Here is an 11,393-nt window from a genome sequence, read left to right as displayed (position 1 = left end):
TGTCACTTGCGAAGCCAGCTGTTCCTTATCAACCGTTCCATTGGAGCACTTAAAATACCCTTCGGACAATCCCGGAGTCATACTTGGTATGTGGGCCAAATTTAATGACTGTTACATTTGTATGTATTACAGTTACATTTGTATGTATTACAGTTACATTTGTATGTATTACAGTTACATTTGTATGTATTAGTTACATTTGTATGTATTACTGTTATATTTGTATGTATTACTGTTATATTTGTATGTATTACAGTTACATTTGTATGTATTACAGTTACATTTGTATGTATTACAGTTACATTTGTATGTATTACAGTTACATTTGTATGTATTACTGTTATATTTGTATGTATTACTGTTATATTTGTATGTATTACTGTTATATTTGTATGTATTAGTTACATTTGTATGTATTACTGTTATATTTGTATGTATTACTGTTATATTTGTATGTATTACAGTTACATTTGTATGTATTACAGTTACATTTGTATGTATTACAGTTACATTTGTATGTATTACTGTTATATTTGTATGTATTACAGTTACATTTGTATGTATTACAGTTACATTTGTATGTATTACAGTTACATTTGTATGTATTACAGTTACATTTGTATGTATTACAGTTACATTTGTATGTATTACTGTTATATTTGTATGTATTACTGTTATATTTGTATGTATTACTGTTACATTTATATGTATTAATGTCATAATAACCACACAAATTACTGTGATGATATTTATATATTACTGTTACATTTGTGTGTATTAGTTACATTTGTATGTATTCGTCACATTTGTATGTATTAGTTACATTTGTATGTATTAGTTACATTTGTATTATTACATTTGCGGATTGGCTACCATGGCTGCCTGGAACATTGCCGCAAGTTTCTGTGCAGCTCGTTGTAGGGAAGCATCACGTCATCCAACCCCTCTCAAGATTGAGGTAAAGCACCATGACGGTCAGCTCGTTGTAGGGGAGCATCATGTCATTGTTGTAGGGTGTGGGTGTCGTTGTCGTTGTAGGATTGCTCGTTGTAGGGGAGCATCATGGTAACGCTCCATGATTGGGTCAGCTTCTTGCCCACATATCCTGCAGCACCTTACCCCAGGAACTTGGCCATAGGGTTGGTCCTTTGCTTTCAAGCTTGCAAGTGCATCGCCTCTTCCTCTTTTTGTGGTGCATTTTATTGGTGTACATCTTTTTCAGCCTCTTTATCCACTTTGTAAAACAGAAAAGAATCCAGCGAATTGCCAAAGAATTGTACACAACTTGAAAGATGATTTCGTAGATGTTCATCCCCACCATCTCTTCTTCCTGATCTTCCCTTGAAATGAAGTCCAGACATTCTGAAGGGTTTGGGTTTGCAATGAGCAAAAGAAAGAGAAAATTTTACTTGGATGACTTTGAAATCAAATTAAGCAAAACAAACGCAGATCAGCCGTTCCTAATCAATAAATCATAATCAATTATGATTCCAACATTTCAGTGTGAAAATAAAACGAGGCCAAATATCATTTAAAATCACAAAAATCACAGTTATCTATCTATAATTCCAGTAATATCTGTCTGTACGTTTGTTTGTCTGTGACCGCTGTTTCTCGACAACCACGGGTCCGATATACTTTTAACTTGCCAGGTATATTGCTGGGGACCCGAGGATGTGCCTTTTCAAGGTTTCATATTAATCGGACAATTACTTACCGAGCTATGTCCAAAAAACGATTCAACCAATTAGAGAGCAGCGAACGATCGCGTGTGCCGAACGTGGCGGGCACACTCTGCCTCGGATGGCACATTTGAGAGCGTATTCATTTATTTCACGTTTGCAAACTATGTTGGCGTTAAACTATGTTTTACAACTAATAAAAACGAATTTGCGTTTCATTCGCTTTCCTGCGCGTTTGTGCACGCGATGGCGATTTCTTTACCAAACTCCGGAAGCCGTTCGCTTTGGACCAAACCATTGCATGTAAATAGAGGGGGGGGATTGTCACCACTCGCAAGCCGTTCGCTTTGGACCAAACCATTTCATGTAAATAGAGGGGGCGGGGGGGGATATAATTTTAGATATAGATATAGTACGGGCATGCCCTAGTACAAGTAATTCTCAACCTGTTGTTATATCTGCAATGAAGAAATTATTACAAAAGGTAATGCAATGAAACAGTCCACCCAACTTACGAATCACTACTATTTTCTTGTTCTCTCAACATATTTTACATTCAGCATCAAAATCAACTTACGGTGAACATCCATATCATCCAGACATGCGGTTTCATTTCCAGGGATCTCAGTTGCTGGGGTCAACCAATGTGTTGGAGCGCACTTTGGGGAGCTCCATATGGAGGGCTCCCATGGGCAGGTGTCAGGTTCGATCTATAAAAAAAAAAGTCAGAAAACTGAGTTTAGGAAAAATGTTTTAGTCCCACAACGCATTTAGACAAAGCATTATTAAATCCTTCATACATTATAGCTATGGATCCCACTTACCCTTATACATGATACAAATACATGCACATTTACACACATTTACACATATCTATATATCTATATATCTGTATATCTGTATATCTATATCTATATATATCTATATATATCTATATAAAATATCTATATATATCTATATATATCTATATAAAATATCTATATATATATCTATATATCTATATATCTATATATATATATATATATATATATATATATATATATATATATATATATATATATATATATATATATATATATATATATATATATATATATATATATATATATATATATATATATATATATATATATAGATATATATATATAAATATATATATAAATGTAAGCAGTTTTTTTGTAAAGGTTATACTGGGTGGTTTGCCATTACCTTCCCAGCAATAGTTGTATAAGAAATTTGTAATTTGTTCATGGTGCCAGTGATAGGTTGCCAACTCTTCGCGAATGACACCATGGGATATTTAATGTCCATTAACTAATGCCAACAAACAGGATGACCAGGTTTACCGACATCCGAAGGACGACACATACATTGATGAAACAACCTGCCTGTGAAACACCAGAATGACAGTTTCAATTAACACAATGACAGAACACTGGAACCTAATTGTTTTTGTCAAGTTTATTAATATTTTTTATTCTCCCGTTTTTTCACGTTTATTTTCTTTTAAATTCATTTTCTCTGCAACCCGCTTGAGCGATTGCCACGGAATTTTCACCAAAGGAGCACCTCATGCAGTAGATTTTTTTTAAATGATAAGAATGATATAATAGGTCACGAGGTGCGGGTGCCATTTTGGAAAAAAAATAATAATAATAACTTTGCACCTCTGTATCTCTGAAAACGCTCCATGAAAAAAATTGAAAATTGACACATCGTCAAGAACTCCCCATGAGGAGTAAAATATGTTGATCATGACATCGGTGCCTTCATATACAACACTTAATCCGGTCATAAGTACAATGCTTAATCCAATCAGTTTGAAATGTATTGAGCGTAATCTAGGCAAAAATTGTATGGGAGAATTATTACCCCCGCCACCAAAGGTGGATGGAGGTTATGTTTTCACCCCTGTCTGTTTGTCTGTCCTTTTGTCTGTGAACAAAATATCTCGAAAGGTTGTGGACGGATTCGGACGAAATATGTCAGAGATGTAGCGTATGTGACAAGGACGAAATGATTAGATTTTGGTGAAGATCCGGATTTGGATCCGGCTATTAGAATTTTAAAGCGATTCTTCACCTTTGGGAGATAGGGCCCTAAACAATTCCTTAGTTGGATATCTCAAAAAGTTATGGACGGATTTGGACGAAACTTTGTGGATTGGTTGGGTGTCTGACAAGATCGATTCAATTGGATTTTGGTGAAGATCTGAATATGGATTCGGATATGATAATTATTTATTTTTTTCAAGTGATTCTTCACCATTGGGAGATAGGGCCAAAAACGATGCATAGCAGGATATCTCAAAAGTTTATGGATGGATTTGGACGAAACTTGTTGAACAGGTTGTTTGTGTGAGACAAAGAAGAATCGATTCAATTTTGGTGAAGATCCAGATCCGATCCAGCTTGCAGAATTTTTTAAGGGATTCTTCACCATTGATTGATATGGCCAACCAGGCGGAGGTATGCTCTCCACTGAGTGCCGTTCTCGTATTGATGATTTCATTGGTCGCATGATTCGGCAGCCATATTGGCTTGAAAATACAAACTTTCCCCAAAACGGCTCACTAGATCGATGTGAAACGCCACACATATGATCTAACAGCCTTGGGAAATATATGTTGAAAACGATCAAGTCATAGGTCACATTGTTTGTCAGCCATATTGGATAAAAAAAACGAACCTTATCCGATCAACACAAAACATCACACACATGAACTCCTTCCCAATGCTAGGCGGCGGACATTTTTTTTTATCTCAAAGGCCATGTGGTTGGGCAGCCATATTGGATCAAAGTAAAATAAATAAATAACTTTCCATGAAACGGCTTATGCTGTTGAAGTCAAACTTTACAAAATTTAAATGTGATAGATCACATGGTCTGGCAGCCAGAATATTATATATATGTGAAGAAGAAGAAACCTTTATGATGAAGAAGAAGAATTATTTTCACACTCCAGTACGGCTTAAAAGAACGATGTGAAACTTCACACACATTATTAACGAGTATTTTGGAATACAGTTTGGTAATTTAAACATCGGCGGTTGCATTTCTGGCAGCCATTATTAAAAATTATTTTGAATCTGAGTATTGTTTGAATTCCTTTAAATTTCATTTTTAAAATCAAATTCTGAATCGAGTTTTTTTTTTTAAAGAGGATTTCATTGGTCACGTGTCTGATCAAAGTGGGACGTCTTTGCACCGGACCATCACTGCCAACAGTTACAAAGTGGCAGTTCTAGTTATTATAATTAATAACACCTGTCAAAGTGATTTTAACCCAAACTAACCAATACTCGTAATCGTCATTTCAACCCAAACTAACCCATACTCGTCAAAGTGATTTCGACACAAACTGTCCATTTCCGTTCACGCGACTTCAACCCAAACGAAGCAACACTGGTAACACCGGGAAAACATTTATTTTTCTACATTCGCTCAAGCTCTTTTTGAGCGGTGATACTTTTCCGAATTTGCCTTTTGATGTCCATTAGCCATCTTCATCACATCACCTGTGTCTTTTACATTGTCCTCTGCACTCACAACCTCTGCTGCTTTACTTATGTTTCGTTATAAGAGGTTGAGAATGCAGGTTTGACTCTAAATGGTACAAGTGATGATGAGGGACCACCCCGGTGACGAGTCTGGTCTTGGATCTAATAATCATCACCAAGATCTCCATAAATTTCGGGCAGATCAGATCGCTAAATTTAACCTCTGGAGGAACATTTTAATTTTAATTTACTTCATAAATGAACAACTCATCCACTGAAATAAGTAAACCTGTTCTAGACATCACACAATCTCGCAAAACCCACACGTGTAATTTCGGCCCATGAGTTGCTTGGTGGTTCTACTGCAGGAAACTAACCGTGCGTTCAACCCTCTTGAGCTAGGACGCCATGTTTGAGTGTGTTAAGTCAGGACCCCTCTGGGATTAAAGCATGTGTTTGAGTGATGTGTTTGCGATCATACCTTCAGAAAGGAGGTCGGAAGGATGTTAACTTCGGACTTCTGAGAGACATGAAAAGGGACATGAAAAAATGTGTGATGGACAGAAGAAAACAATAATTGAGAATTAATGAAATATTTCAACAAAGTGGCCACAGATGATCAGTTATCTCTCAACAGTCAGGGATATATTCTGCATGGTGTGTGTGGTTACAGATGTGGTTTTGCGAGTGGCGATGTCACTGCGTATGTGGTTGTCCTGGCCTGTTATGAAGTGTGGACATGTTCAGTTGGCTCTGCATGTATGTCATGGTGGTATTTATATCCTCTGGGATTAAAGTGTGTGTGTTTCTGGAATGATGTGTGTGACCATACCTTCAGAAAGGAGGTCGGAACGATGTTATGAATTCCATTGTACAAATACTTGAAAACCCCTATAATCTTCCGAGGAACAGATGGAACAGTTTCCTGTGTGATGGACACAAGAGAAGAAGAATTGAGAATTAATCAAAGATATTTCACTGAAATCGTGATCAGTGTTGAGGGTGAGGGGGCACTCAGAGGAGCATTTTGTCGATATTCGTTTGGTATGAGATTAGTGGTGTTCTGGGTCGGATTGGACGAGTGATATGCTTATTGGAATCATCCACACGTGAGCACTGACAGGATGTATCAACAACACCAGGAAAGGTAAATTTATAATCCCTTCTGTGATGCATTTGTCAGGTTGAGAATGCAGGTCCGACCCAAAAGGGTACAAGTGCTGATAAGTCTGGTTCAGGGAGTGGGGTTTTGGATCGAAAAATCATCACCAAAATCTCAATTAGTGAAAATTAAGTTCCTGGCAGATCGGATCACTAAATGTAACCTTTATTTGAACATTTTATTGTAAATTTACTTCATAAATGAACAACTCATCCTCTGAGATATATAAATATGTTCTTAGCCGAATAACGTCTTCACAACACCCAAACTCGGGATGGAGATGGAGTCCTCGCAACACCCAAATCGCAGGAGATGAATTATTGACTATTGAACCACCTTGAGATAAATAGAATGCCAAATTTAAGTGTGTTACATCAAAACGCCGTGATGTCCACAGGTAACAAATGCGCACAATGAAAACTTTTAGGAAGTGTGCAATGAACACTGCACAAGATCGAAGTGGCCATTGGTGGCGCAGTCAAGAAGTAACGGATCAAACGGCCCCTCCGATTCCTTTAAACTGAAAAGCCTGAAAGTGTTTCATTTCCTCAACAGTCATAGATTTGTGCGGGTGGAAGCGTGGTTACATATGTGGCTGCCCTCGTCTTTTGGAAAGCGTGGAAAACACTTTGTTGGACGAGCATGTCTGCCCTGGTATAAGTTATATTCCCCGGCATTAAAACGTGTGTTTCTGGAGTGACATATATGCGAACATACCTTCAGAAAGGAGGTCGGAACGATGTTACAGATTGTTTCACACAAAGACCTGGAAATGTCTTGGGGCTCCACAGACACAACCTTCTGTGTGATGGACAGAAGAAAACAATAATTGAGAATTAACGAAAGATATTTCACCAAAGTGGCCACAAATGATCAGTGATCCATCAACAGTCAGGGATAGGTTCTGGATGGTGTGAGGTTACAGCCGAAGCCAAAAATATTGGCACCCTTGCACTTTTTTTCAAAGAACTCACAATTTTCTCGAAAATCAAGTTCAAATGGACAAAAGTATTTGGCCTCCACAATTCTCTATTTCACTGTTAATTTTACAAAACCATTGTTTTTCATTCAGAACTTAATATATCCTTTGAAATCATAAAATAAAAAGAAATGCTGTTGATAAAATTATTGACACCCTCTACTTAATATTTGGTAGCACAGCCTTTGGACAAAATAACTGCAGTCAAGCACTTCCTATATCCATGAATGAGCTTCCTACACCTCTCTACTGGTAGTTTGGCCCACTCTTCTTGTGCAAACTGCTCCGGTTTTGCCAGATTTGAAAGGTGCCTTCTCCCAACTGCTGTTTTCAGATCTCCCCACAAGTGTTCAATGGGATTTAGATCTGGACTCATTGCTGGCCACTTCAGAACAGTCCAGCATTTTGTCTTGAACCATTCCAGGGTGCTTTTTGAAGTGTTTGCGGTCATTGTCCTGCTGCAAGACCCATGACCTTCGACGGAGACCCAGCTTTCTGACACTGGGTTGAACATTGCGCTCCAAAATGCCTTGGTAATCTCTTGATTTCATGATGCCATGCACACATTCAAGTCACCCAGTGCCAGAGACAGCACAGCAACCCCAAAACATCACTGAACCTCCTCCATGTTTGATTGTAGGGAAGGTGTTCCTTTATTTGAATGCTTCATTTTGTTTTCTGTAAACATAGAGATGACGTGCTTTACCAAAAAGCTCTTATTTGGTCTCATCTGTCCATAGGACATTCACCCAGAAGGATTTTGGCTTGTTCAGGTGTGTTTTGCCAAACTCCAGTCGTGCTTTCTTATGTCTCTCTCTCAGCAGTGGAGTCCTCAAGGGTCTCCTACCATAGAACCCCATTTCATTAAGTTGGCGATGGATGGTGCGAGTTGAAATTGTCATACTGTGTTGTGATTTAATTGACTCACTTAGTTGAAATTTATATCCACTGTCTGAAGGTCAGCTTGAATCTGTTTGGCAGTTGATTGAGATGCCTTCTCCATAATTCGATCAATCGTTCGATGTAATCTTCGATCAAGTTTTCTCTTGCGGCCACGTCCAGAGAGGTTGGCTGCAGTGCCATGGGCCTCAAACTTCCTGATAACATTGCGTACGGTGGACACAGGAACATCAAGGTCTCTGGAGATGGACTTGTAGCCTTGAGATTGTCCATGCTTGGCTACAATATTGTGTCTGACCTCCTCAGACAATTCTCTGGTTTTCTTTCTTTTCTCCATTCAAACTGGTTGAATGCATGATTCTTACATTGCAGGCACCTGCAACTCACCAAAGGTGAGTTCAATTCCAAAGTAAAGGAGAATCACCTGCTTGAAATCCAATTATTTCTAACAACTTCTAAAACGTGCCAATAATATTGTCCAGGCCATTTTAGGATTTTTGTGTGGAATAAGCTAAGATTTCGGAATATCTTCAGCTTTTTTTTGTTTTGTTCCACTGCAAACCAAAGACATACATTTGTGGAAACCAATTTTTTTTTAATTTCAACAATTTTCTGAAAGAAATGGTGCATTGTTTGAAAGCAGTGCAAGGGTGCCAATATTTTTGGCCACAACAGTACATATGTGATTCTGCGAGTTGCTATGTTGTTGCGTATGTGGTTGTCCTGGCCTTTTATGAAGTGTCTACATGCTCAGGTGGGTGTGCATGTCTGTCCTGGTATAAATTATATCCTGTGGCATTAAAGTGTGCATGTTTCTGGAATGATGTGTGTGTGATCATACCTTCAGAAAGGAGGTTGGAACGATGTTATGAATTCCATTGTACAAATACCTGAAAACCCCTATAATCTTCTGAGGAACAGATGGAACAGTTTCCTGTGTGATGGACACAAGAGAAGAAGAAATGAGAATTAACGAAAGATATTTCACCAAAGTGGCCACAAATGATCAGTGATCCCTCAACAATCAGGGATATGTTCTGGATGGTGTGAGGTTACAGCCGAAGCCAAAAATTTTGGCACCCTTGCACCTTTTTCAAATAACTCACAATTTTCTCAAAAACTAAGTTCAAATGGACAAAAGTATTTGGCCTCCACAATTCTCTATTTCACTGTTAATTTTACAGAACCATTGTTTTTCATTCAGAACTTAATATATCCTTTGAAGTCATAAAATAAAAAGAAATGCTGTTGATAAAATTATTGACACCCTATACTTAATATTTGGTAGCACAGCCTTTGGACAAAATAACTGCAGTCAAGCGCTTCCTATAGCCATTAATGAGTTTCTACACCTCGCTACTGGCAGTTTGACCCACTCTTCTTGTGCAAACTGCTCCGGTTTTGCCAGATTTGAAAGGTGCCTTCTCCCAACTGCTGTTTTCAGATCTCCCCACAGGTGTTCAATGGGATTTAGATCTGGACTCATTGCTGGCCACTTCAGAACTGTCCAGCATTTTGTCTTGAACCATTCCAGGGTGCTTTTTGAAGTGTGTTTGGGGTCATTGTCCTGCTGGAAGACCAATGACCTTCGACGGAGACCCAGATTTCTGACACTGGGTTGAACATTGCGCTCCAAAATGCCTTGGTAATCTCTTGATTTCATGATGCCATGCACACATTCAAGTCACCCAGTGCCAGAGGCAGCACAGCAACCCCAAAACATCACTGAACCTCCTCCATGTTTGACTGTAGGGAAGGTGTTCCTTTATTTGAATGCTTCATTTTGTTTTCTGTAAACATAGAGATGACGTGCTTTACCAAAAAGCTCTTATTTGGTCTCATCTGTCCATAGGACATTCACCCAGAAGGATTTTGGCTTGTTCAGGTGTGTTTTGCCAAACTCCAGTCATGCTTTCTTCTGTCTCTCTCTCAGCAGTGAAATCCTCAAGGGTCTCCGACCATAGAACCCCATTTCATTAAGTTGGCGACGGATAGTGCGAGTTGAAATTGTCATACTGTGTTGTGATTTAATTGACTCACTGTGTTGAAATTTATATCCTCTGTGTCTGAAGGTCAGCTTGAATCTGTTTGGCAGTTGATTGAGATGCTTTCTCCATAATTCGATCAATCGTTCGCTGTAATCTTCGATCAAGTTTTCTCTTGTGGCCACGTCCAGAGAGGTTGGCTGCAGTGCCATGGGCCTCAAACTTCCTGATAACATTGCGTACGGTGGACACAGGAACATCAAGATCTCTGGAGATGGACTTGTAGCCTTGAGATTGTCCATGCTTGGCTACAATATTGTGTCTGACCTCCTCAGACAATTCTCTGGTTTTCTTTCTTTTCTCCATTCAAACTGGTTGAATGCATGATTCTTACATTGCAGGCACCTGCAACTCACCAAAGGTGAGTTCAATTCCAAAGTAAAGGAGAATCACCTGCTCGAAATCCAATTATTTCTAACAACTTCTAAAACGTGCCAATAATATTGTCCAGGCCATTTTAGGATTTTTGTGTGGAATAAGCTAAGATTTAGGAATATCTTCAGCTTTTTTTTGTTTTGTTCCATTGCAAACCAAAGACGTACATTTGTAGAAACCAATTTTTTTTGAATTTCAACAATTTTCTGAAAGAAATGGTGCATTGTTTGAAAGAAGTGCACGGGTGCCAATATTTTTGGCCACAACAGTACATATGTGATTCTGCGAGTTGCTATGTTGTTGCGTATGTGGTTGTCCTGGCCTTTTATGAAGTGTCTACATGCTCAGGTGGGTGTGCGTGTCTGTCCTGGTATAAATTATATCCTGTGGCATTAAAGTGTGCATGTTTCTGGAATGATGTGTGTGTGTGTGATCATACCTTCAGAAAGGAGGTTGGAACGATGTGATGAATTCCATTGTACAAATACCTGAAAACCCATATAATCTTCTGAGGAACAGCTGGAACAGTTTCCTGTGTGATGGACACAAGAGAACAAGAATTGAGAATTAATGAAAGATATTTTACTGAAATGGTGATAAATGTTGAGGGTGAGGGGGCACTCAGAGGAGCATTTTATCAATAACCGTTTGGTATGAGATTCCTGGTGTTCTGGGTAGGATCGGACGAGTGGTATTCAAGTGGAATCATCCACACATGAGGACTGGCAGGATGTATCAACTACACCAGGA

At 38.5% G+C, this 11,393-nt stretch overlaps 1 long non-coding RNA gene across 1 annotated transcript; it reads right to left on the bottom strand.

The window, feature by feature from the left end:
• Positions 1 to 2,135: 2,135 nt before the first annotated feature.
• On the bottom strand, positions 2,136 to 6,306 carry LOC137414373 (uncharacterized). Its single transcript, XR_013621595.1, has 3 exons — positions 6,015 to 6,306; positions 5,664 to 5,702; positions 2,136 to 2,392 (listed from the first exon to the last, which is right to left on the bottom strand). It is a non-coding gene; the product is annotated as an uncharacterized LOC137414373 (long non-coding RNA).
• Positions 6,307 to 11,393: the final 5,087 nt, after the last annotated feature.

This window comes from Myxine glutinosa, unplaced genomic scaffold (genome assembly GCF_964187855.1).
Source record: "Myxine glutinosa unplaced genomic scaffold, kmMyxGlut1.1 SCAFFOLD_845, whole genome shotgun sequence".
In the NCBI taxonomy this organism is placed as follows: Eukaryota; Metazoa; Chordata; class Myxini; order Myxiniformes; family Myxinidae; genus Myxine; species Myxine glutinosa.
Note: the sequence above shows the minus strand (reverse complement) of the source record. Positions and strands in the feature narration are given on the sequence as shown.